Source organism: Scyliorhinus torazame, chromosome 29 (assembly GCF_047496885.1).
Source record: "Scyliorhinus torazame isolate Kashiwa2021f chromosome 29, sScyTor2.1, whole genome shotgun sequence".
Classification (NCBI taxonomy): domain Eukaryota; kingdom Metazoa; phylum Chordata; class Chondrichthyes; order Carcharhiniformes; family Scyliorhinidae; genus Scyliorhinus; species Scyliorhinus torazame.
The window spans coordinates 3,101,043-3,128,111 of NC_092735.1; positions in this window are offsets into that span (position 1 = coordinate 3,101,043).

Here is a 27,069-nt window from a genome sequence, read left to right on the forward strand (position 1 = left end):
CGGACAGTGCAGCTCTCCCCCTGACAGTGCAGCTCTCCCCCTGACAGTGCAGCTCTCCCTCTGACAGTGCAGCGCTCCCTCTGACAGTGCAGCTCTCCCCCTGACAGTGCAGCTCTCCCTCTGACAGTGCAGCTCTCCCCCTGACAGTGCAGCTCTCCCCCTGACAGTGCAGCTCTCCCTCTGACAGTGCAGCTCTCCCTCTGACAGTGCAGCTCTCCCCCTGACAGTGCAGCTCTCCCTCTGACAGTGCAGCTCTCTCCCTGACAGTGCAGCTCTCCCTCTGACAGTGCAGCTCTCCCTCTGACAGTGCAGCTCTCCCCCTGACAGTGCAGCTCTCCCTCTGACAGTGCAGCTCTCCCTCTGACAGTGCAGCTCTCCCCCTGACAGTGCAGCTCTCCCTCTGACAGAGCAGCTCTCTCCCTGACAGTGCAGCTCTCCCTCTGACAGTGCAGCTCTCCCCCTGACAGTGCAGCTCTCCCCCTGACAGTGCAGCTCTCCCCCTGACAGTGCAGCTCTCCCTCTGACAGTGCAGCTCTCCCTCTGACAGTGCAGCTCTCCCTCTGACAGTGCAGCACTCCCCCTGACAGTGCAGCTCTCCCTCTGACAGTGCAGCTCTCCCCCTGACAGTGCAGCTCTCCCTCTGACAGTGCAGCTCTCCCCCTGACAGTGCAGCTCTCCCTCTGACAGAGCAGCTCTCCCTCTGACAGTGCAGCTCTCCCTCTGACAGTGCAGCTCTCCCTCTGACAGTGCAGCACTCCCCCTGACAGTGCAGCTCTCCCTCTGACAGTGCAGCACTCCCCCTGACAGTGCAGCTCTCCCTCTGACAGTGCAGCTCTCCCCCTGACAGTGCAGCTCTCCCTCTGACAGTGCAGCTCTCCCCCTGACAGTGCAGCTCTCCCTCTGACAGAGCAGCTCTCCCTCTGGCAGTGCAGCTCTCCCTCTGACAGAGCAGCTCTCCCTCTGACAGTGCAGCTCTCCCTCTGACAGTGCAGCTCTCCCCCTGACAGTGCAGCTCTCCCTCTGACAGTGCAGCTCTCTCCCTGACAGTGCAGCTCTCCCCCTGACAGTGCAGCTCTCCCTCTGACAGTGCAGCTCTCCCTCTGACAGAGCAGCTCTCCCCCTGACAGTGCAGCTCTCCCCCTGACAGTGCAGCTCTCCCTCTGACAGTGCAGCTCTCCCTCTGACAGTGCAGCTCTCCCTCTGACAGTGCAGCTCTCCCCCTGACAGTGCAGCTCTCCCTCTGACAGTGCAGCTCTCCCTCTGACAGTGCAGCTCTCCCCCTGACAGTGCAGCTCTCCCCCTGACAGTGCAGCTCTCCCCCTGACAGTGCAGCTCTCCCTCTGACAGTGCAGCTCTCCCTCTGACAGTGCAGCTCTCCCCCTGACAGTGCAGCTCTCCCTTTGACAACTTATCATTTTGTGTTGCAGCTCTAGAATGTGACCCGGACCCATTTCTTGTGACTCAGCGGCGAGGGAGGCAGTGACGCAGCCCTCGCTGACACTGTCAGAATCCAGCTGGAATCTCTACATTCCACAATATTCCATTCCTGTCTCTCTGCCTTAAAATAACAACACCAGATTTTGCTCTCCCTGAAACATAAATACCTGTGATTAACGTCATTTGACATGATTCTCACCAGGACAAGCATTAGATTAAAGGCATCAATTCTGCCTCATCTACACTTGTTTGATTTGTCACACATTCTGGTATCACGTGCTGACTGAATATCATGAAGATGTTTAAATCAAAGTCTGACTATTCTGGAGGAGGTGTCCTTTGAGATGATGTTACTGAGAGCAAGGGGCAAGACTGACCAGAGAATTAAAGGATAATTCAGAGATTTGGTGGACAGAATCTTCAGGATAGTCACGTGGAGAATGGAGCGTTAGGGGTGGGGAGTCCTGGGGAGGGAATGTTTCTGCTGCACACAATTCTCCTCACACACAACTACTGGGAACATTCTTTGATGCATTTCTCCCTCAAGCACTTATTATCATTTCCCTCAATCGCTCTGCGTGAAAATGTTTCTCCTCAATTCCTTATTGGATTCAGTAGCAGCAATCTTCAATTGTTTCCTCGGAGTCTGGGTTAGTGCGCGGTCAATCCCAGCCCCACATCCCGGAGTCTGGGTTAGTGCCGGTCAATCCCAGCCCCACATCCCGGAGTCTGGGTTAGTGCACGGTCAATCCCAGCCCCACATCCCGGAGTCTGGGTTAGTGCGCGGTCAATCCCATTCCCACATCCCGGGGTCTGGGTTAGTGCGCGGTCAATCCCAGCCCCACATCCCGGAGTCTGGGTTAGTGCGCGGTCAATCCCAGCCCCACATGCCGGAGTCTGGGTTAGTGCGCGGTCAATCCCAGTCCCACATCCCGGAGTCTGGGTTAGTGCGCGGTTAATCCCAGCCCCACATCCTGGAGTCTGGGTTAGTGCGCGGTCAATCCCAGCCCCACATCCCGGAGTCTGGGTTAGTGCGTGGTCAATCCCAGCCCCACATCCCGGAGTCTGGGTTAGTGCGCGGTCAATCCCAGCCCCACATCCCGGAGTCTGGGTTAGTGCGCGGTCAATCCCAGTCCCACATCCCGGAGTCTGGATTAGTGCGTGATCAATCCCAGCCCCACATCCCGGAGTCTGAGTTAGTGCGCGGTCAATCCCAGCCCCACATCCCGGAGTCTGGGTCAGTGCGCGGTAAATCCCAGCCCCACATCCCGGAGTCTGGGTTAGTGCGCGGTCAGTCCCAGCCCCACATCCCGGAGTCTGGGTTAGTGCGCGGTCAATCCCAGCCCCGCATCCTGGAGACTGGGTTAGTGCGCGGTCAATCCCAGCCCCACATCCCGGAGTCTGGGTTAGTGCGCGGTCAATCCCAGCCCCACATCCCGGAGTCTGGGTTAGTGCGCGGTCAATCCCAGCCCCACATGCCGGAGTCTGGGTTAGTGCGCGGTCAATCCCAGCCCCACATCCCGGAGTCTGGGTTAGAGCTCGATCAATCCCAGCCCCACATCCCGGGGTCTGGGTTAGTGCGCGGTCAATCCCAGCCCCACATCCCGGGGTCTGGGTTAGTGCGCGGTCAATCCCAGCCCCACATCCCGGAGTCTGGGTTAGAGCTCGATCAATCCCAGCCCCACATCCCGGAGTCTGGGTTAGTGCGCGGTCAATCCCAGCCCCACATCCCGGAGTCTGGGTTAGTGCGCGGTCAATCCCAGCCTCACATCCCGGAGTCTGGGTCAGTGCGCGGTCAATCCCAGCCCCACATCCCGGAGTCTGGGTTAGTGCGCGGTCAATCCCAGTCCCACATCCCGGAGTCTGGGTCAGTGCGCGGTCAATCCCAGCCTCACATCCCGGAGTCTGGGTTAGTGCGAGGTTAATCCCAGCCCCACATCCCGGAGTCTGGGTTAGTGCGCGGTCAATCCCAGCCCCACATCCCGGAGTCTGGGTCAGTGCGCGGTCAATCCCAGCCCCACATCCCGGAGTCTGGGTCAGTGCGCGGTCAATCCCAGCCCCAAATCCCGGAGTCTGGGTTAGTGCGCGGTCAATCCCAGCCCCACATCCCGGAGTCTGGGTTAGTGCGCGGTCAATCCCAGCCCCACATCCCGGAGTCTGGGTTAGTGCGTGGTCAATCCCAGCCCCACATCCCGGAGTCTGGGTTAGTGCGTGGTCAATCCCAGCCCCACATCCCGGAGTCTGGGTTAGTGCGCGGTCAATCCCAGCCCCACATCCCGGAGTTTGGGTTAGTGCGCGGTCAATCACATTCCCACATCCCGGAGTATGGGTTAGTGCGCGGTCAGTCCCAGCCCCACATCCCGGAGTCTGGGTTAGTGCGCGGTCAATCCCATTCCCACATCCCGGAGTCTGGGTTAGTGCGCGGTCAATCCCAGCCCCACATCCCGGAGTCTGGGTTAGTGCGAGGTCAATCCCAGTCCCACATCCCGGAGTCTGGGTTAGTGCGCGGTCAATCCCAGCCCCGCATCCTGGAGTCTGGGTTAGTGCGCGGTCAATCCCAACCCCACATCCCGGAGTCTGGGTTAGTGCGCGGTCAATCCCAGCCCCACGTCCCGGAGTCTGGGTTAGTGCGCGGTCAATCCCAGTCCCACATCCCGGAGTCTGGATTAGTGCGCGGTCAATCACAGCCCCACATCCCGGAGTCTGGGTTAGTGCGCGGTCAAACCCATTCCCACATCCCGGAGTCTGGATTAGTGCGCGGTCAATCCCAGCCCCACATCCCGGAGTCTGGGTTAGTGCGCGGTCAATCCCAGCCCCACATCCCGGAGTCTGGGTTAGTGCGCGGTCAATCCCAGCCCCACATCCCGGAGTCTGGGTTAGTGCGCGGTCAATCCCAGCCCCACATCCCGGAGTCTGGGTTAGTGCGCGGTCAATCCCAACCCCACATCCCGGAGTCTGGGTTAGTGCGCGGTCAATCCCAGCCCCACATCCCGGTGTCTGGGTTAGTGCGCGGTCAATCCCAGCCCCACATCCCGGAGTCTGTGTTAGTGCGCGGTCAATCCCAGCACCACATCCCGGAGTCTGGGTTAGTGCGCGGTGAATCCCAGCCCCACATCCCGGAGTCTGGGTTAGTGCGTGGTCAATCCCAGCACCACATCCCGGAGTCTGGGTTAGTGCGTGGTCAATCCCAGCCCCACATCCCGGAGTCTGGGTTAGTGCGCGGTCAATCCCATTCCCACATCCCGGAGTCTGGGTTAGTGCGTGGTCAATCCCAGCCCCACATCCCGGAGTCTGGGTTAGTGCGCGGTCAATCCCAGCCCCACATCCCGGAGTCTGGGTTAGTGCGTGGTCAATCCCAGCACCACATCCCGGAGTCTGGGTTAGTGCGTGGTCAATCCCAGCCCCACATCCCGGAGTCTGGGTTAGTGCGCGGTCAATCCCATTCCCACATCCCGGAGTCTGGGTTAGTGCGTGGTCAATCCCAGCCCCACATCCCGGAGTCTGGGTTAGTGCGCGGTCAATCCCAGCCCCACATCCCGGAGTCAGGGTTAGTGCGCGGTCAATCCCATTCCCACATCCCGGAGTCTGGGTTAGTGCGCGGTCAATCCCAGTCCCACATCCCGGAGTCTGGGTTAGTGCGCGGTCAATCCCATTCCCCCATCCCGGAGTCTGGGTTAGTGCGTGGTCAATCCCAGCCCCACATCCCGGAGTCTGGGTTAGTGCGCGGTCAATCCCAGTCCCACATCCCGGAGTCTGGGTTAGTGCGCGGTCAATCCCAGCCTCACATCCCGGAGTCTGGGTTAGTGCGCGGTCAATCCCAGCTCCACATCCCGGAGTCTGGGTTAGTGCGCGGTCAATCCCAGCTCCACATCCCGGAGTCTGGGTTAGTGCGCGGTCAATCCCAGCCCCACATCCCGGAGTCTGGGTTAGTGCGCGGTCAATCCCAGCCCCACGTCCCGGAGTCTGGGTTAATGCGCGGTCAATCCCAGCCACAAATCCCGGAGTCTGGGTTAGTGCGCGGTCAATCCCATTCCCACATCCCGGAGTCTGGGTTAGTGCGCGGTCAATCCCAGCCACAAATCCCGGAGTCTGGGTTAGTGCGCGGTCAATCCCAGCTCCACATCCCGGAGTCTGGGTTAGTGCGCGGTCAATCCCAGCTCCACATCCCGGAGTCTGGGTTAGTGCGCGGTCAATCCCATTCCCACATCCCGGAGTCTGGGTTAGTGCGCGGTCAATCCCAGCCCCACATCCCGGAGTCAGGGTTAGTGCGCGGTCAATCCCAGCCCCTCATCCCGGAGTCTGGGTTAGTGCGCGGTCAATCCCAGCTCCACATCCCGGAGTCTGGGTTAGTGCGCGGTCAATCCCAGCCCCACATCCCGGAGTCTGGGTTAGTGCGCGGTCAATCCCAGCCCCACATCCCGGAGTCTGGGTTAGTGCGCGGTCAATCCCAGCCCCACATCCCGGAGTCTGGGTTAGTGCGCGGTCAATCCCAGCCCCGGGCCCCGGAGTCTGGGTTAGTGCGCGGTCAATCCCAGCCCCACATCCCGGAGTCTGGGTTAGAGCGCGATCAATCCCAGCCCCACATCCCGTAGTCTGGGTTAGTGCGCGGTCAATCCCAACTCCACATCCCGGAGTCTGGGTTAGTGCGCGGTCAATCCCAGCCCCACATCCCGGAGTCTGGGTTAGTGCGCGGTCAATCCCAGCCCCACATCCCGGAGTCTGGGTTAGTGCGCGGTCAATCCCAGCCCCACATCCCGGAGTCTGGGTTAGTGCGCGGTCAATCCCAGTCCCACATCCCGGAGTCTGGGTTAGTGCGCGGTCAATCCCATTCCCACATCCCGGAGTCTGGGTTAGTGCGCGGTCAATCCCAGCCCCACATCCCGGAGTCTGGGTTAGTGCGCGGTCAATCCCAGCCCCACATCCCGGAGTCTGGGTTAGTGCGCGGTCAATCCCAGCCCCACATCCCGGAGTCTGGGTTAGTGCGCGGTCAATCCCAGCCCCACATCCCGGAGTCTGGGTTAGTGCGCGGTCAATCCCAGCCCCACATCCCGGAGTCTGGGTTAGTGCGCGGTCAATCCCAACCCCACATCCCGGAGTCTGGGTTAGTGCTCGGTCAATCCCAGCCCCACATCCCGGAGTCTGGGTTAGTGCGCGGTCAATCCCAGACCCACATCCCGGAGTCTGGGTTAGTGCGCGGTCAATCCCATTCCCACATCCCGGAGTCTGGGTTAGTGCGCGGTCAATCCCAGCCCCACATCCCGGAGTCTGGGTCAGTGCGCGGTCAATCCCAGCCCCACATCCCGGAGTCTGGGTCAGTGCGCGGTCAATCCCAGCCCCACATCCCGGAGTCTGGGTCAGTGCGCGGTCAATCCCAGCCCCACATCCCGGAGTCTGGGTTAGTGCGCGGTCAATCCCAGCCCCACATCCCGGAGTCTGGGTTAGTGCGCGGTCAATCCCAGCCCCACATCCCGGAGTCTGGGTTAGTGCGCGGTCAATCCCAGCCCCACATCCCGGAGTCTGGGTTAGTGCGCGGTCAATCCCAGCTCCACAACCCGGAGTCTGGGTTACTGCGCGGTCAATCCCAGCCCCACATCCCGGAGTCTGGGTTAGTGCGCGGTCAATCCCAGCCCCACATCCCGGAGTCTGGGTTAGTGCGCGGTCAATCCCAACCCCACATCCCGGAGTCTGGGTTAGTGCGCGGTCATTCCCAGCCCCGCATCCCGGAGTCTGGGTTAGTGCGCGGTCAATCCCAGCCCCACATCCCGGAGTCTGGGTTAGTGCGCGGTCAATCCCAGCCCCACATCCCGGAGTCTGGGTTAGTGCGCGGTCAATCCCAGCCCCACATCCCGGAGTCTGGGTTAGTGCGCGGTCAATCCCAGCCCCACATCCCGGAGTCTGGGTTAGTGCGCGGTCAATCCCAGCCCCACATCCCGGAGTCTGGGTTAGTGCGCGGTCAATCCCAGCCCCACATCCCGGAGTCTGGGTTAGTGCGCGGTCAATCCCAGCCCCACATCCCGGAGTCTGGGTTAGTGCGCGGTCAATCCCAGCCCCACATCCCGGAGTCTGGGTTAGTGCGCGGTCAATCCCAGCCCCGCATCCCGGAGTCTGGGTTAGTGCGCGGTCAATCCCAGCCCCGCATCCCGGAGTCTGGGTTAGTGCGCGGTCATTCCCAGCCCCGCATCCCGGAGTCTGGGTTAGTGCGCGGTCAATCCCAGCCCCACATCCCGGAGTCTGGGTTAGTGCGCGGTCAATCCCAGCCCCACATCCCGGAGTCTGGGTTAGTGCGCGGTCAATCCCAGCCCCACATCCCGGAGTCTGGGTTAGTGCGCGGTCAATCCCAGCCCCACATCCCGGAGTCTGGGTTAGTGCGCGGTCAATCCCAGCCCCACATCCCGGAGTCTGGGTTAGTGCGCGGTCAATCCCAGCCCCACATCCCGGAGTCTGGGTTAGTGCGCGGTCAATCCCAGCCCCACATCCCGGAGTCTGGGTTAGTGCGCGGTCAATCCCAGCCCCACATCCCGGAGTCTGGGTTAGTGCGTGGTCAATCCCAGCCCCACATCCCGGAGTCTGGGTTAGTGCGCGGTCAATCCCAGCCCCATATCCCGGAGTCTGGGTTAGTGCACGGTCAATCCCAGCCCCACATCCCGGAGTCTGGGTTAGTGCGCGGTCAATCTGAGCCCCACATCCCGGAGTCTGGGTTAGTGCGCGGTCAATCCCAGCCCCACATCCCGGAGTCTGGGTTAGCGCGCGGTCAATCCCAGCCCCACATCCCGGAGTCTGGGTTAGCGCGCGGTCAATCCCAGCCCCACATCCCGGAGTCTGGGTTAGTGCGCGGTCAATCCCAGCCCCACATCCCGGAGTCTGGGTTAGTGCGCGGTCAATCCCAGCCCCACATCCCGGAGTCTGGGTTAGTGCGCGATCAATCCCAGCCCCACATCCCGAATCCGTTGCGAATTCGCTGCCGTGATTCTCTGGAGAATCGCCGCAAATCGCGCGCGCGTGGTCGATGTGACGCGGGTAGGGGGCCGTTGACAGCTGCCCCCGCGGCAATTCTCCGATGAAAACTGGCCGATTTGCCGATGACGTGCTTCTAACCGCCAGTGGTGGCTGCGGAGTCCTTCACCGGGGGGGGGCTGCTCTGCTGGGGGCCGGGGGGATCCTTCACCGGGGGGGGGCTGCTCTGGTGGGGGCCGGGGGAATCCTTCACCGGGGGTGGTCTGCTCTGGTGGAGGCCGGGGGGATCCTTCACCGGGGGGGGCTGCTCTGGTGGGGGCCGGGAGGATCCTTCACCGGGGGGGGCTGCTCTGGTGGGGGCCGGGGGGATCCTTCACCGGGGGTGGCTGCTCTGTTGGGGGCCGGGGGAATCCTTCAACGGGGGGGGCTGCTCTGGTGGGGGCCGGGGGGATCCTTCACCGGGGGTCGCTGCTCTGGTGGGGGCCGGGGGGATCCTTCACCGGGGGGGGGCTGCTCTAGTGGGGGCCGGGGGGATCCTTCACCGGGGGGAGGGCTGCTCTGGTGGGGGTGGGGGTGGGCCTCACAGACGGCAAGGCTAGTGATCAGGGGCCACTAATCCGCGGGCGCGCGCAATCTCGGGGGGGGGGGGGGGGCAATCTTTTTGGTGCCGGTCCGCGATGTGAGTCCGCCGTGTCGCGTGGGCCGGCCGACACAGGACTCCAGACCGGAGGTGCAGGGCCCTGTATCAGGAGCCAGACCTGCTTGGAGCACTCCGGGGCCCTGCCCGCCCCCCTCGGGTGGGGGAGTCACCCTGGACTTTCTTCAGGAAAGGTCCAGTGTGAAACGCCCACGTTTTGATGCTGGAGTGGGGACATAGCCTCATTATTGGACCCCGCCCCCCCCAAGTGTCCGCAGCTACTGTGTGAGGCACAGGAGGAGATTACAGGGACTCCGACGCTAATTTTGAAATCCTCTCTGGCCACAGGAGAGGTGCCTGAGGACTGGAGGAAGCTAAAGTGGTTCCATTATTCAAGAACGGAAGTTGGAAGCTAATTCCAGGCAGTGAGTCTAACATCAGTGGCAGGGAAATTATTGGATAGGATTCTAAGGGACAGGATTAATCACGACTTGACGGGGCGTCTTGACAAATAGGATGGGAATAGAGTGATACAGACCTCAGAAGTGTAGAAGGTTTTAGGTTAGACGGGCAGCATGGTCGGCACGGGCTTAGAGGGCCGAAGGGCCTGTTCCTGTGCTGTACTGTTCTTTGTTCTTTGTTTGGAGAGGCTTTGAAGGGTTAATCAAGAATAGTCAGCATGGCTTTGTCGGGGGAGATCATGTTCAAAAATTCGATTGAGTTTTTTGAGGAGGTGACGAGGTGTGTCGACGAGGCAGTGATGAGGGTGGTTGGTGTGGTCTACATGGACTTCAGTGAGGCTTGTGACAAGGTCCCACACGGGACGCTGATCAAGACAGTCAGAAGCCATTGGATCCAGGGCAATTTGGCAAATCGGATCCAAAATGTGCTTTGTGGTTCGAGGCAGAGGGTGATGGGTGACGGCTGTTTTAGTGCCTGGAAGTCGGTGTCCAGTGGTGTACTCGGGCATCGCTGCTGGCTCCCTTGCTGATTGTCGTGTCCATTACTGATCTGGATGGGAATGTGGGCGTTTGATCAGTAAGGTTTTTTGGGTTCGTCTTCACAGTGGAGGACACAAATAACATGCCAGTGACTGATGGAAATAAGGATATGATAGGAGAGGACCTTGAGATGATTGTAATCACTAAGGAGGCAGTATTGGGCAAGCTAATGGGGCTAAAGGTAGACAAGTCTCCTGGCCCTGATGGGATGCATCCCAGAGTGGCAAAAGAGATGGCTAGGGAAATTGTAAACGCACTAGTGATAATTTATCAAAATTCACTCGACTCTGGGGTGGTCCCAGAGGATTGGAAAGTAGCAAACGTGACACCACTGTTTAAAAAAGGAGGTCGGCAGAAAGCGGGTAATTATAGGCCGGTAAGCTTAACTTCGGTTGTAGGGAAAATGCTGGAATCTATCATTAAGGAGGAAATAGCGGGGCACCTGGAGGGAAATTGGCCCATTGGGCAGACGCAGCATGGGTTCACAAAGGGTAGGTCGTGTCTGACTAATTTGGTAGAATTTTTTGAGGCCGTTACCAGTGCAGTAGATAATGGGGAGCCAATGGATGTGGTATATCTGGATTTCCAGAAAGCTTTTGACAAGGTGCCACACAAAAGGTTGCTGCATAAACTAAAGATGCATGGCATTGAGGGTAAAGTGGTAGCATGGGTAGAGGATTGGTTAACTAACAGAAAGCAGAGAGTGGGGATAAATGTGTGTTTCTCTGGTTGGCAACCTGTAACTAGTGGGGTCCCTCAAGGATCAGTGTTGGGCCCGCAGTTGTTCACAATTTACATAGACGATTTGGAGTTGGGGACCAAGTGCAATGTGTCAAAGTTTGCAGACGACACTAAGATGAGCGGTAAAGCAAAAAGGGCAGAGGATATTGGAAGTCTGCAGAAGGATTTGGATAGGTAAGGTGAATGGGCTAGGGTCTGGCAGATGGAATTCAATGTTGCCAAGTGTGAGGCTATCCATTTTGGGAGGAATAACAGCAGAATGGATTATTATTTAAACGGTAAGATGTTAAAACACGCTGCTGTGCAGAGGGACCTGGGTGTGCTGGTGCACGAGTCGCAAAAAGTTGGTGTGCAGGTGCAACAGGTGATTAAGAAGGCTAATCGAGTTTTGTCTTTCATTGCTAGAGGGATGGAGTTCAAGACGAGGGAGGTTATGCTGCAATTGTATAAGGTGTTGGTGAGGCCGCATCTGGAGTATTGTGTTCAGTTTTGGTCTCCTTACCTGAGAAAGGACGTACTGGCACTGGAGGGAGTGCAGAGGAGATTCACTAGGTTGATCTCAGAGTTGAGGGGATTAGATTACGAGGAGAGGTTGAGTAGACTGGGACTGTACTCATTGGAGTTTAGAAGGATGCGGGGGGATATTATTGAGACATATAAAATTATGAAGGGAATAGCTGGGATAGATGCGGGCAGGTTGTTTCCACTGGTCGGGGAAAGCAGAACTAGGGGGCATAGCCTCAAAATAAGGGGAGGTAGATTTAGGACGGAGTGTAGGAGGAACTTCTTCACCCAAAGGGTTGTGAATCTATGGAATTCCTTGCCCAGTGAAGCAGTTGAGGCTCCTTCTTTAAACGTTTTTAAGAAAAAGATAGATGCCTTTCTAAAGAATAAAGGGATTCGGGGATATGGTGTACGGGCCGGAGAGTGGAGCTGAGTCCACAAAGATCAGCCATGATCTCATTAAATGGCGGAGCAGGCTCGAGGGGCCAGATGGCCGACTCCTGCTCCTAGTTCTTATGTTCTTATGTAAGTTCGCAGGTGACAAGGATATTAGTGGTGTGGTCAATAGCGAGGAGGAAAGCCTGAGATTACCGCCCGATATGGACGGGCTGGGCAGACGGGCAGCAAATGGCAAATGGAGTTTAACCCTGAAAAGTGTGAGGTGTTGCGTTCTGGGGGGAATAACAGGGTAAGGGAATAGACAATGAGAACGGTCGGATTCTTGCAAGGACAGAGGACCAGAGGGACCTTGGGGTCCATGCTCTCAGATCTCTGAAGACAACAGGACAACAGGACAGGTAGGGAAGGTGGTCATGAAGGCAAATGGGATTCATGCCTTTATTAGCCGAGGGATTGACTATAAGGAGTGGGGAGGGTTTGATGGAGCTGCTGGCCCCAGCTGGAGTACTGAGGGCAGCTCTGGTCACCACACTATAGGAAGGATGTGATTGCACTGGAGGGGGTGCAGAGGAGATTCACCAGGGATGGTTGGCGTGGAGCGTTTCAGCTGTGAACAGAGACTGGATAGGCTGGCGTTGTTTTCCTCAGAGCAGGGGAGTTTGAGGGGTGGGGGGTGCTGGGGGGGGGGGCAGAAATAGACTGAATGGGAAGAAATCCTTCCCCTTAATCGGTGTGGACTTAAGTAGGATGCTCTTTCCTAGGTCTGGTAAAGACTCGATGGGCCGAATGGCCTCCTTCTGCATTGTAAATTCTGTGATTCTATGATTCCAATAGAGGGATCAATAACCAGGGGGGAGAGATTTAAGGTGTGGGGCGGGAGGTTTAGAGGGGATGTGAGGGAAACATTTTCACCCAGAGGGTGCTGGGAGTCTGGGACTCGCTGCATGAAAGGGAGGCAGAGACGCTCACCATGTTTAAGAAGTATTTAGATGAGCTCTTGAAACGCCCCAGCAGACACGGCCGTGGACCAGACCAGCAGACACGGCCCTGGACCAGACCAGCAGACACGGCCCTGGACCGGACCAGCAGACACGGCCGAGAACCGGACCAGCAGACACGGCCCTGGACCGGACCAGCAGACACGGCCCTGGACCGGACCAGCAGACACGGCCGTGGACCGGACCAGCAGACACGGCCCTGGACCGGACCAGCAGACACGGCCGTGGACCGGACCAGAAGACACGGCCCTGGACCGGACCAGCAGACACGGCCCTGGACCGGACCAGCAGACACGGCCCTGGACCGGACCAGCAGACACGGCCGTGGACCGGACCAGCAGACACGGCCGAGAACCGGACCAGCAGACACGGCCGAGAACCGGACCAGCAGACACTGCCCTGGACCGGACCAGCAGACACGGCCCTGGACCGGACCAGCAGACACGGCCCTGGACCGGACCAGCAGACACGGCCCTGGACCGGACCAGCAGACACGGCCGTGGACCGGACCAGCAGAAACGGCCGTGGACCAGACCAGCAGACACGGCCGTGGGCCGGACCAGCAGACACGGCCGAGAACCGGACCAGCAGACACGGCCCTGGACCGGACCAGCAGACACGGCCCTGGACCGGACCAGCAGACACGGCCGTGGACCGGACCAGCAGACACGGCCGTGGACCGGACCAGCAGACACGGCCCTGGACCGGACCAGCAGACACGGCCGTGGACCGGACCAGCAGACACGGCCGAGAACCGGACCAGCAGACACGGCCCTGGACCGGACCAGCAGACACGGCCCTGGACCGGACCAGCAGACACGGCCCTGGACCGGACCAGCAGACACGGCCGTGGGCCGGACCAGCAGACACGGCCGTGGACCGGACCAGCAGACACGGCCGTGGACCGGACCAGCAGACACGGCCCTGGACCGGACCAGCAGACACGGCCCTGGACCGGACCAGCAGACACGGCCGTGGACCGGACCAGCAGACACGGCCGTGGACCGGACCAGCAGACACGGCCCTGGACCGGACCAGCAGACACGGCCGTGGACCGGACTAAATGTTGGAAAATGGGATGAGAACAGATAGGTGCTTGACGGCAGGCAGAGACACGCTGGGCTGAAGGGCCTCCTGCTGTACTGGAAAACTCTGTGACTCTATTGAGGATTAACACAAACATTGAAAAGACTGGGGCTGGATTCTCTGTTTTGGGGATTATGTCCCCACATCGTCGCAAAAACTGACAACTTTCACGCCTGAGAAACTGCTGGGTAAGGGCCCAATTCTCCCAGCCCTGCTGGAATCTCACAGCCTTTGCTGCAGATACGGGCTCCCGCACTTCCGGGTCAGAGGCTGCGCGTGCGCACGGCGGCCACGCCTTGCTCCATGGCGGACTCCGACCGCGGAGCTGGACACTAAAAATAGACCCGCAATCGGCCCGACACTGACCGCCTGCTCAAACGTTGCCCTCCGACCGGCCCTCTCCCGACCGTGGCGACCGGCAAAACCACATTGCGCTGGCTTCTCCGCACCCCAACACTGAATTTGCGGCCAGCACCGGGGCGGTGAATCCATTTCCCCGGACGGAATGGGGACCGTGCCGATTCCCTGATCCTGCGGGCCCCAGAAAGCGTCGTTCTCAGTCCCGCCTGGCACCTACCTGGGGCCACTGTTGGAGGCCCGCCCGGCCATTCTCTGCCCCCCTGACCGGCCCAAGTCCCGATGGTGTGGATCTAATGTGGCCCAGCCGGTCGGGGTACTCGTTTGGCGGCTGTGGGCTGAGATTCGGGGAGTATGCCACTTTCCAGGGCCCGTAGAATCGGGACCGCGCGGGAAACGGATTCTCCACCCCCGCACCAGCTGCGATTTCATCGTCGGGGTGGACAGAATGCAGCCCTGGATATCTGGGCGGTAAATGTTTTTAAATTTAGTGTACCCAATTATTATTTTTGTCCAATTAAGGGGCAATTTAGCGTGGCCAATCCACCTACCCTGCACATCTTTGAGTTGTGGGGGTGAGACCCACGCAGACACGGGGAGAATGTGCAAACTCCACACGGACAGTGAATCGGGGCCGGGATTCGAACCCGGGTCCTCAGCGCCGCAGTCCCAGTGCTAACCACTGCGCCACATGCCACCCCCGAAGTATCTTTAATTTAATGTACACACAACCTACCAACACGCAGGAATCTGGATTGAATTAACAAGAGTGCCAAGATCAAAATAAATCAGCTGTGAATATCTCACTTGTTGTACCTGCTGCCAACACAATAATAACTTCTCTTGCCGTGCGAAGGAGCGCGGCAAACACACCAGGGACTCCTTTCCCGGTTCCACACCACACTCTGCTCACCGCCTGATCTGACGCACTTCGAGGAATCACTCCCAACCCTGAAGATTTCGACATCATTCGACATTCCCACTGAAGTTGGGACACTTGCCCCAACTCCAAACCTTCACATCCCGTTCCAGCTGACCCGGAAAACTCCATCCGGGGAGATGGGAATGTGGGGTGGGGAGGGACGAGGGCGCGAAGAGGGAGGGAAAAGGGAGATTGGGGAAGAGGGGGAAGGTGGAAATGGCAAGGGGGTAAAGGGAAATGGAAATAATGACGGGGAGGGGAGGAGAGGGGCAGAAGGAAGGGGGAGGAGGGGGAAGGGGGGCAAATGGCTGAGAAGAGAAGATGAGAATGGGGGAGCCAGGGAGCAGGAGGAGAGGGAGTGGGGAGAGGGAGGGATGTGAAGAGAAAGGAGGGAGAGAGAATGGGTGATGGAGGGGGTAGAGAGACAAAGAGGGGAAGGGGAGAGAGAGAAAGGGAGAGGGGGAAGAGAGAGAGGAGAGGAACAGAGGGGAGAGAGAGAGGTAGAGTGGGGAGAGAGAAAGAGGGAGAGAGAGAGGGGGGGAGTGAGAAGGATGGGAATTGAGAGAGGCGAGGGGAGAAGGGGAGGGGTAGATGAGGAGAGAGGGGGAAGAGAGCCGCTGCAGTTGGGGAGGGGGACTCGGGGCAGAAGAAAGTTGCTCCAAGCGGGGTGACGGAGGAACTTGCTGCTGCCCCTGAGGAACGGTGGCAAGGAGGGTTAGGCTGCACTATGCAAAGAGCAATACAGCACAGGAACAGGCCCTTCGGCCCTCCAAGCCTGTACTGGTCATGATACCAACCTTTGCCAAAACCCTCAGCACTTCCTTATGCCGTATCCCTCAATATCCATCCTCCATGTATTGGTCAAAATGAACGCCGTTAATGTATCCGCTTCCACAACCTCCCCTGGCAACGCGTTCCAGGCACTCACCACCCTCTGGGTAAAAAACCTGCCTCGCACATCTCCTCTAAACTTTGCCCCACGGACCTTAAACCTTTCCCCCCTGGTGACTGACCCCTCCACCCTGGGAAAGAGTGCCTGCCCATCCACTCTATCCATGTCCCTCATAATCTTGTCGACCTCGATCAGGTCACCCCTCAACCCTCCGTCGTTCTAATGAAAACAGTCCGAGTCTATTCAGCCTCTCCACAGAGCTGACACCCTCCAGACCCGGCAACATCCTGGTAAACCTCCTCTGCACCCTCTCCAAAGCCTCCACATCCTTCTGGTAGTGTGGCGACCAGAATTGTGCGCAACATTCCAAGTGCAGCCTTACCGAGGTTCGATACAACTGCAGCCTGACTTGCCCGTTTTTATACTCGATGCCCCGTCCAATGAAGACAAACATTCCGTCTGCTTTCTTGACGACCTTGTCCACTTGTGTTGCCACCTTCAAAGATCTGTGGACCTGCCGCCCAGATCCCTCTGACTTTCTATATTCCCAAGAGTTTTGCCATTTACGGTACATTTCCCCTCGATGTTAGACCTCCCAAAATACATCACCTCACATTTGTCCGGATTAAACTCCATTTGCCATTTCTCTGCCCAAGTCTCCAACTTATCTATGTCCTTGATATACCCTCAACTCCGACACGAGAGAGTGTACCCATAAACGAAGGCTTTAATAAGCAGCGAACTTCGCCAGCCAGAGAGATGACTGCTCACTGAGCCCCGCCCGCAGGACGTCACCTTGTATCCGGAACCTCGGGAGGTGGAGCCAGAGGCGGAGCCCCCCAGGGTTCCAAACCCGGTCTTAAAGGGGCATTACATGCATCGGTCTTAAAGGCACATTACCCATTCATCACATTCACCCCCCGTTTAAAAAAATCACAGAGTCCGTCGGGGGTGAAGTGGGATTACATGTCCATTCTCTTCAGGGGCTTGATCGTCCTTGTCGACCTTCTCAGCTCGGGCGGTGGTGCGGCAGACACGGACGTCTCCGATGAGGGTACAACCGGGAGCACGGTGGTCGGAGCTTCTGTGCAGTGCGGGGTAGGGGGTTGGGAAGTAGGGAGGGCAGTTGGGGGTAGCGGTTGGGGAGTAGGGAGGGTAGTTGGGGGTAGCGGTTGGGGAGTAGGGAGGGTAGTTGGGGGTAGCGGTTGGGGAGTAGGGAGGGTAGTTGGGGGGAGCGGTTGGGGAGCAGGGAGGGTTGTTGGGGGTAGCGGTTGGGGAGTAGGGTGGGTAGTTGGGGGGAGCGGTTGGGGAGCAGGGAGGGTTGTTGGGGGTAGCGGTTGGGGAGTAGGGTGGGTAGTTGGGGGGAGCGGTTGGGGAGTAGGGAGGGTAGTTGGGGGGAGCGGTTGGGGAGCAGGGAGGGTAGTTGGGGGTAGCGGTTGGGGAGTAGGGAGGGTAGTTGGGGGAGCGGTTGGGGAGTAGGGTGGGTAGTTGGGGGGAGCGGTTGGGGAGCAGGGAGGGTTGTTGGGGGTAGCGGTTGGGGAGTAGGGAGGGTAGTTGGGGGTAGCGGTTGGGGAGCAGGGAGGGTAGTTGGGGGTAGCGGTTGGGGAGTAGGAAGGGTAGTTGGGGGGAGCGGTTGGGGAGTAGGAAGGGTAGTTGGGGGTAGCGATTGGGGAGTAGGGAGGGTAGTTGGGGGTAGCGGTTGGGGAGCAGGGAGGGTAGTTGGGGGTAGTGGTTGGGGAGTAGGGAGGGTAGTTGGGGGTAGCGGTTGGGGAGTAGGAAGGGTAGTTGGGGGTAGCGGTTGGGGAGTAGGAAGGGTAGTTGGGGGTAGCGGTTGGGGAGTAGGAAGGGTAGTTGGGGGTAGCGGTTGGGGAGTAGGAAGGGTAGTTGGGGGTAGCGGTTGGGGAGTAGGGTGGGTAGTTGGGGGTAGCGATTGGGGAGCAGGGAGGGTAGTTGGGGGTAGTGGTTGGGGAGTAGGGAGGGTAGTTGGGGGTAGCGGTTGGGGAGTAGGGAGGGTAGTTGGGGCTAGCGGTTGGGGAGTAGGGAGGGTAGTTGGGGCTAGCGGTTGGGGAGTAGGGAGGGTAGTTGGGGCTAGCGGTTGGGGAGTAGGGAGGGTAGTTGGGGGTAGCGGTTGGGGAGTAGGGTGGGTAGTTGGGGGTAGCGGTTGGGGAGTAGGGAGGGTAGTTGGGGGTAGTGGTTGGGGAGTAGGGAGGGTAGTTGGGGGTAGCGGTTGGGGAGTAGGGAGGGTAGTTGGGGGAGCGGTTGGGGAGTAGGGAGGGTAGTTGGGGGTGGCAGTTGGGGAGTAGGGAGGGTAGTTGGGGGTGGCAGTTGGGGAGTCGGGAGGGTAGTTGGGGTTAGCGGCTGGGGAGTAGAAAGGGTAGTTGGGGGTAGCGGTTGCGGAGTAGGGAGGGTAGTTGGGGGTAGCGGTTGGGGAGCAGGGAGGGTAGTTGGGGGTAGCGGTCGGGAGGTAGGGAGGGTAGTTGGGGGTAGCGGTTGGGGAGTAGGGAGGGTAGTTGGGGGAGCGGTTGGGGAGTACGGAGGGTAGTTGGGGGTAGCGGTTGGGGAGTAGGGAGGGTAGTTGGGGGGAGCGGTTGGGGAGTAGGGAGAGTAGTTGGGGGTGGCAGTTGGGGAGTAGGGAGGGTAGTTGGGGGGAGCGGTTGGGGAGTAGGAAGGGTAGTTGGGGTGGCAGTTGGGGAGTAGGGAGGGTAGTTGGGGGTAGCGGTTGGGGAGTAGGAAGGGTAGTTGGGGGTAGCGGTTGGGGAGTAGGGAGGGTAGTTGGGGGGAGCGGTTGGGGAGTAGGGAGGGCAGTTGGGGGGAGCAGTTGGGGAGAAGGGAGGGTAGTTGGGGGTAGCGGTCGGGGAGTAGGGAGGGTAGTTGGGGTAGCGGTTGGGGAGTAGGGAGGGTGTGGTAGTCTGTATTGGGGGTCATGTGGGACTGGAAGCCCTAATGTCATTGGCTGACAGATCCCGGGTCTTGGTTGGCCGTTGACCTCAAGCTCCGCCCTGAAGGCGGAGTATAAGAAGCCGGTGCCTTCCCTCGCAGGCCAGTTTACTATCGAGCTGCGGGGGAACAGACACGCTTAATAAAGCCTCATCGACTTCACTCTATTCGTCTCACGGAGTCTTTGTGCGCTACAATTTATTAAGCGTGCCTAAAAAGGACTATGGAGCTCAGGATCATTCCAGAATGCCTGAGGATCAGCCCCCACGCAGTGAACGCAGCAGCAGCCTTCAAACACTGGCAGACTTGCTTCGAGGCCTACCTCAGAATGGCCACCGGCCGAGTCACAGAAGACCAAAAACTGCAGGTCCTGCACTCGAGGGTGAGCACGGAGATTTTCACCCTCATTGAAGACACCGACGATTTCCAGACGGCGTTCACAGCACTGAGAAGTCTCTACGTTCGCCCAGTTAACCAAATCTACGCTCGCTACCAGCTCGCGACAAGACGGCAAGCTCCCGGAGAATCGATGGACGAGTTCTACGCCGCGCTGCTGATTTTGGGACGAGCCTGCAGCTGCCCGTCGGTGAACGCAAACGAACACACGGACATGTTAATGCGCGACGCTTTTGTGGCAGGTATGCAATCCTCCCAAATCCGCCAAAGACTTCTAGAAAAAGAGTCGCTAGGACTCTCAGAGGCACGGGCCCTAGCAGCCTCCCTAGACGTGGCCGCGCGTAATACCCGCGCCTACGGCCCCGACCGCGCGGCAGGCCATTGGGCCCCGTACGTACCCTTCGCGGCAAACCCCCTACCCTCCCCCCCCCGGACACCCCACAGGCTTGCGCAGTCCAAACGCCGAGTCGCACCGGGGGCGCCCGCTGTTATTTCTGCGGCCAGGCGAAGCACCCCCGACAACGCTGTCCGGCCCGCGCAGCCATCTGCAAAAGCTGCGGGAAAAAGGGCCACTATGCGGTGGTGTGCCGATCCCGCGAGGTCGCCGCCGTCCCGGGGCCACAGGGAGCCCTACAGGCAGTCTATGCCTCCCAACCCCCCCCAGCACGCCATGTACGACCCGCAGGCGCTGCCGCTCTGGGTCCCGACCACCGCGGTCCCGGGAGAACTGGGAGCCCTGCACGCCGCCTACGCTCCCCAACCCCCCTCCCCGCAGCCCATGTATGACCCGCCGCCGGCGCTACCGCTTTGGGTCCCGGCCAACACTCTCCACGGAGAGGAGGGAGTTTTTCGCGTCCCTAACGCCACCCTAACCCCCACCCCGCGCCCCACGCCTGACCCGCCGGCACCGCCGACTTGGGCCCCGACCACCGCTGTCCCCGGTGAGGGAGCTCCGCGCGGTCCTAGTGCTCGCGGTCCTAGCGCTCGCTGTTCTAGCGCTCGCGGTCCTAGCGCTCCCCAGCCCCCCCAGCACACCATGTGCGACCTGCAGACGCCGCCATTTTGGGTCCCGACCACCACAAGGGGAGGAGGGGCGCCGCCATCTTGGACCGCCCCAGACCTGTACGACGCATGGGGGCGGCCATTTTGTCCACCTCCGCCGCCATCTTGTGACCCCCCAGCCACGTGCGATGTATGGGGGCGGCCATTTTGTCCATCCCTGACGCCATCTTGGATGGCAACAACGGACCCCACTCCACTACTACAACCACGGCTCGCTTCGATTACGCTTGATCAGGCTCGGCCCCGGACACTCCAGACGACGACGACAACGGTGCTAATAAACGGCCACGAGACGCCATGCCTAGTCGACTCCGGGAGCACGGAGAGCTTTATCCACCCCGACACGGTAAGACGCTGTTCCTTGACCACCTATCCCAGCGCACAAAAGATTTGCCTAGCGGCAGGATCCCACTCCGTACAGATCCAGGGATTCTGCATAGTTACCCTTACGGTGCAGGGGAGGGAGTTCAAAAACTACAAACTAAACGTCCTTCCCCAACTCTGTGCCCCCACCTTGCTGGGATTAGATTTCCAATGTAATCTACAGAGCCTTACGTTCAAATTCGGCGGCCCCATACCCCCACTCACTATCTGCGGCCTCGCAGCCCTCAAAGTGCAACCCCCGTCCTTGTTTGCGAACCTCACCCCGGATTGCAAACCCGTCGCCACTAGGAGCAGACGGTACAGCGCCCAGGACCGGACCTTCATTCGCTCCGAAGTCCAGCGGCTGCTAAAGGAGGGCATAATCCAGGCCAGCAATAGTCCCTGGAGAGCGCAGGTGGTAGTACTGAAGACAGGGGAGAAACAAAGGATGGTCATTGACTATAGCCAGACCATCAACAGGTACACACAACTAGACGCGTACCCTCTCCCCCGCATATCCGACATGGTCAATCGGATTGCCCAATATAAAGTCTTCTCCACCGTGGACCTCAAGTCCGCCTACCATCAGCTCCCCATCGCCCAGGTGACCGCAAGTACACAGCCTTCGAGGCAGACGGGCGATTATACCATTTCCTACGGGTCCCATTTGGCGTCACAAACGGGGTCTCGGTCTTCCAACGGGAGATGGACCGAATGGTTGATCAACATGGGTTGCGGGCCACGTTCCCGTATCTCGACAATGTAACCATCTGCGGCCACGATCAGCAGGACCACGACGCCAACCTCCAGAAATTCCTCCAGACCGCCAAAGCCTTGAACCTCACGTACAACGAGGACAAGTGCGTTTTTAGCACCGACCGGCTAGCCATTCTGGGCTACGTAGTGCGCAATGGGATAATAGGCCCCGACCCCGAACGTATGCGCGCACTCATGGAATTTCCCCTCCCGCACTGCCCAAAAGCCCTGAAACGCTGCTTGGGGTTCTTTTCGTACTACGCCCAGTGGGTCCCCCAGTACGCAGACAAGGCCTGCCCCCTAATACAGACCACGACCTTCCCTCTGTCGACAGAGGCTTGCCAGGCCTTCAGCCGCATCAAAGCGGATATCGTAAAGGCCACGATGCGCGCCATCGACGAGTCCCTCCCCTTCCAGGTCGAGAGCGACGCCTCCGACGTAGCTCTAGCGGCCACCCTTAACCAAGCGGGCAGACCCGTGGCCTTTTTCTCCCGGACCCTCCACGCCTCAGAAATCCGCCACTCCTCAGTGGAAAAGGAAGCCCAAGCCATAGTGGAAGCTGTGCGACATTGGAGGCATTACCTGGCCGGCAGGAGATTCACTCTCCTCACTGACCAACGGTCGGTAGCCTTCATGTTCGATAATGCACTGCGGGGCAAAATCAAAAACGACAAGATCTTAAGGTGGAGGATCGAGCTCTCCACCTTCAACTACGAGATCTTGTATCGTCCCGGAAAGCTGAACGAGCCGTCCGATGCCCTATCCCGCGGCACATGTGCCAACGCACAAATTAACCGCCTCCAAACCCTCCACGAGGACCTCTGCCACCCGGGGGTCACTCGGTTTTACCACTTCATCAAGTCCCGCAATCTCCCATACTCCTTAGAGGAGGTCCGTACAGTCACGAGGGACTGCCACAACTGCGCGGAATGCAAGCCGCATTTTTTCAGGCCAGATGGTGCGCACCTGATTAAGGCTTCCCGCCCCTACGAGCGCCTCAGTCTCGATTTCAAAGGGCCCCTCCCCTCCACCGACCGCAACGCATATTTTCTTAACGTAGTGGACGACAGAGGTCATTGTGGATGGCCCGCAGGCGATCCTCCTGCGCGTTGGCGCACGTGCCGCGAGACGGCATCTGGGGGCTCGTTGAGCGCCCCGGACGATACTTAATATCGTACGTGTAGGTGGAGAGCTCGATTCTCCACCTCAAGATCTTACCGTTGATGATCTTGCCCCGCTTCGCATTATTGAACATAAAGGCGACCGACCGTTGGTCGGTGACGAGGGTGAACCTCCTACCGGCTAGGTAGTGCCTCCAATGCCGCACGGTCTCCACAATGGCTTGTGCCTCCTTCTCGACTGCGGAGTGCCGGATCTCGGAGGCGTTGAAGGTCCTGCTGGTCATGGCCGCAGATGGTGACATTGTCCAAGTACGGGTATGTAGCCCGCAAACCGTACTGGTCCACCATTTGGTCCTTCGTCCTCTGGAAGACGGAGACCCCATTAGTAACGCCGAAGGGGACTCTAAGGAAGTGGAAAAGCCGGCCGGCCGCTTCAAAAGCAGCATCGAGGCTGTCTTCCGGGCGGAAACGGAGCTGGTGGTAGGCAGATTTTAGGTGGGCCGTGGAGAATACCCGGTATTGCGCGATCCGGTTGACCATCTCTGTTATGCGGGGGAGGGGGTACGCATCGAGCTGCGGGAAGCGGTTTATGGTCTGGCTGTAATCCACGACCATCCGTTTCTTTTCCCCAGACCGGACTACCACCACTTGTGCCCTCCAGGGGCTGTTGCTAGCCTCGATGACCCCCTCTTTCAGTAAACGCTGGACCTCTGACTTGATAAAAGTCATATCTTGGGCACTGTAGCGCCGGCTCCTGGTGGCGACGGGCTTACAGTCGGGAGTGAGGTTAGCGAATAGCGAGGGGGGTGCGACTTTCAGTGTTGCGAGGCTGCATTCCGTGAGGGGGGGCAAGGGTCCGCCGAAATTCAGGGTCAGGCTTCGGTGGCTACATTGGAAATCCTGGCCGAGCAGCAGGGGGGCGCAGAGGTGAGGGAGGACGTACAGCTTGAAACGGGCGTACTCGGCGCCCTGGATCGCGAGATTCACAATACAATAGCCCTTGATTTGGACCGAATGGGTCCAGAGGCGAGGGCAATGGTTTGGGATGCGGGATAGGTACACAGGGAGCAGCGCCTTACCGTTTCTGGGTGCACAAAACTCTCTGTGCTCCCGGAGTTGAAGAGGCAGGGAGTGTTGCGCCCGTTAATCTGGACGAGCATCATGGAGTTCCGCTGGTGCTTTGGCCGCGACTGGTCGAGGGTGATTGTGTTCTGCCGAGTCAGAGTTACAAAATGGCCGCCCCCGTCGGTCACACATGTCAGGTTTAGAAGATGGCCGCCGCCAAGATGGCCGCCCCCATGACTCGCACGAGTCCGATGACGCGTCAGAAAGGGGCGTGTCCGGCCGGCGCGCAGCTGCATTGCGGGGCCTGCGGGCCTGTGAGCTCGATTTCCGGGCCTGTTGAGCTTTATATTTCTGGGCCTTGGGCCTGGTCAGGCAGACCCTCGCGAAATGTCCCTTCTTCCGCAGTCGCGGAATGTGGTGGGCAGCGCTGTCGTGGCTGCTGGCCCTGCCCACAGAAGAAGTACCCCCGGTCTGGGCGGGTCGGCGCGCGGCGCAGGCCCGTGGCGTGGCCGATTCCGGGGAAGGCCGAGAGGGACTCGCAGGGTCTGTGGGGTATGTGCTGAGGTTCTGGTAGACCACCTCCAGGGAGGTGGCGAGCATTACCGTTTCCTGCAGATCTTTTCCAGGAGTCGCTGCCGAACATAGTTCGATCGGATTCCAGACACATCGGCGTCGCGGATGTGTAGGTTCATGTGGACCTCCGCGGTCACATCTTGATGGTTGCAGTTTCTAGCGAGCGTGGTGAGCTTTTCCAAGTACTCGTCCAGCGATTCCCCTGAGCGCTGCCGGCGAGTAGACAGCAGATGCCGTGCATGTACCTCATTGATGGGTTTTACAAATCGCTTCCTCAGAATCTCGATCGCGGCGCCTTCTCGATCAGGCCAGAGATTCTGTGGCACCCCTGGCATGGAGTAGTCGCAGCTTGCGAGGCTCGGCGGCGGGGACCGACGAGGAGTCCAGGTAGGCCTCAAAACACCGGAGCCAGTGTCCAAAAATGTCTTTGGCTTCCGGCGTACGTGCGTCCAGGTCGAGCTTTTCTGGTTTGAGACCGTTATCCATACTTTCGTAATCTGCTTATTAAATTGATGTACCCTCAATAGTGACACGAGGAGCGTACTCGTAAACGAAGGCTTTAATAAGCAGAGAACTTCACCAGCCAGAGAGATGACTGCTCACTGAGCCCCGCCCGCAGGACGTCACCTTGTATCCGGAACCTCGGGAGGTGGAGCCAGAGGCGGAGTCCCCCAGGGTTCCAAAGCCGGTCTTAAAGGGGCATTACATGCATTGGTCTTAAAGGCACATTACCAATTCATCACAGTCCTGCTGTATCCTCTGACAATCCTCAACACTATCTGCCACTCCACCAACCTTGGTGTCATCCAGAAACTTACTATTTGCCTCCAGAAGTAACTTATCGCTTTCTAATAGAAGCTTTGTTAACTTCTGCCTCAGTAACATTTGTCCAGTTGGCCGGTGGATATGACTCAGAGGCAACGAACAGGGGCCTCCGCTTGAGGTAACAGAAGTTGTAGGTTTTGAAGGATGTGTCCTTGATAAGTATGTACCTGTCAGGCAGGGAGGAAGTGGTCGAGCGAGGGAACCGTGGTTTACTAAAGCAGTCGAAACACTTGTCAAGAGGAAGAAGGAGGCTTATGTAAAGATGAGACATAAAGGTTCAGTTAGGGCGCTCGAGAGTTACATGTTAACTAGGAAGGACGTAAAGAGAGAGCTAAGAAGAGCCAGGAGGGGACATGAGAAGTCATTGGCAGGTAGGATCAAGGATAACCCTAAAGCTTTCTATAGATATGTCAGGAATAAAACAATGACTAGGGTAAGAGTAGGGCCAGTCAAGGACAGTAGTGGGAAGTTGTGCGTGGAGTCCGAGGAGATAGGAGAGGTGCTAAATGAATATTTTTCGTCAGTATTCACACAGGAAAAAGACAATGTTGTCGAGGAGAATACTGAGATTCAGGCTACTAGACTAGAAGGGCTTGAGGTTCATAAGCAGGAGGTGTTAGCAATTCTGGAAAGTGTGAAAATAGATAAGTCCCCTGGGCCGGATGGGATTTATCCTAGGATTCTCTGGGAAGCTAGGGAGGAGATTGCTGAGCCTTTGGCTTTGATCTTTAAGTCATCTTTGCCTACAGGAATAGTGCCAGAAAACTGGAGGATAGCAAATGTTGTCCCCTTGTTCAAGAAGGGGAGTAGAGACAACCCCGGTAACTATAGACCAGTGAGCCTTACTTCTGTTGTGGGAAAAATCTTGGAAAGGTTTATAAGAGATAGGATGTATAATCATCTGGAAAGGAATAATTTGATTAGAGATAGTCAACATGGTTTTGTGAAGGGTAGGTCGTGCCTCACAAACCTTATTGAATTCTTTGAGAAGGTGACCAAACAGGTGGATGAGGGTAAAGCAGTTAATGTGGTGTATATGGATTTCAGTAAAACGTTTGATAAGGTTCCCCACGGTAGGCTACTGCAGAAAATACGGAGGCATGGGATTCAGGGTGATTTCGCAGTTTGGATCAGAAATTGGCTAGCTGGAAGAAGACAAAGGGTGGTGGTTGATGGGAAATGTTCAGAATGGAGTCCAGTTACTAGTGCTGTACCACAAGGATCTGTTTTGGGGCCACTGCTGTTTGTCATTTTTATAAATGACCTGGAGGAGGGCGTAGAAGGATGGGTGAGTAAATTTGCAGATGACACTAAAGTCGGTGGAGTTGTGGACAGTGCGGAAGGATGTTACAAGTTACAGAGGGACATAGATAAGCTGCAGCGCTGGGCTGAGAGGTGGCAAATGGAGTTTAATGCAGAAACGTGTGAGGTGATTAATTTTGGAAGGAATAACAGGAAGACAGAGTACTGGGCTAATGGTAAGATTCTTGGCAGTGTGGATGAGCAGAGAGATCTCGGTGTCCATGTACATAGATCCCTGAAAGTTGCCACCCAGGTTGAGAGGGTTGTTAAGAAGGCGTACGGTGTGTTAGCTTTTATTGGTAGAGGGATTGAGTTTCGGAGCCATGAGGTCATGTTGCAGCTGTACAAAACCTTGGTGCAGCCGCATTTGGAGTATTGCGTGCAATTCTGGTCGCCGTATTATAGGAAGGATGTGGAAGCATTGGAAAGGGTGCAGAGGAGATTTACCAGAATGTAGCCTGGTATGGAGGGAAGATCTTATGAGGGAAGGCTGAGGGACTTGAGGCTGTTTTCGTTAGAGAGAAGAAGGTTAAGAGGTGACTTAATTGAGATATACAAGATGATCAGAGGATTGGATAGGGTGGACAGTGAGAGCCTTTTTCCTCGGATGGTAATGTCTCGCACGAGGGGACATAGCTTTAAATTGAGGGGAGATAGATATAGGACAGATGTCAGAGGTAGGTTCTTTACTCAGAGAGTAGTAAGGGTGTGGAATGCCCTGCCTGCAACAGTAGTGGACTC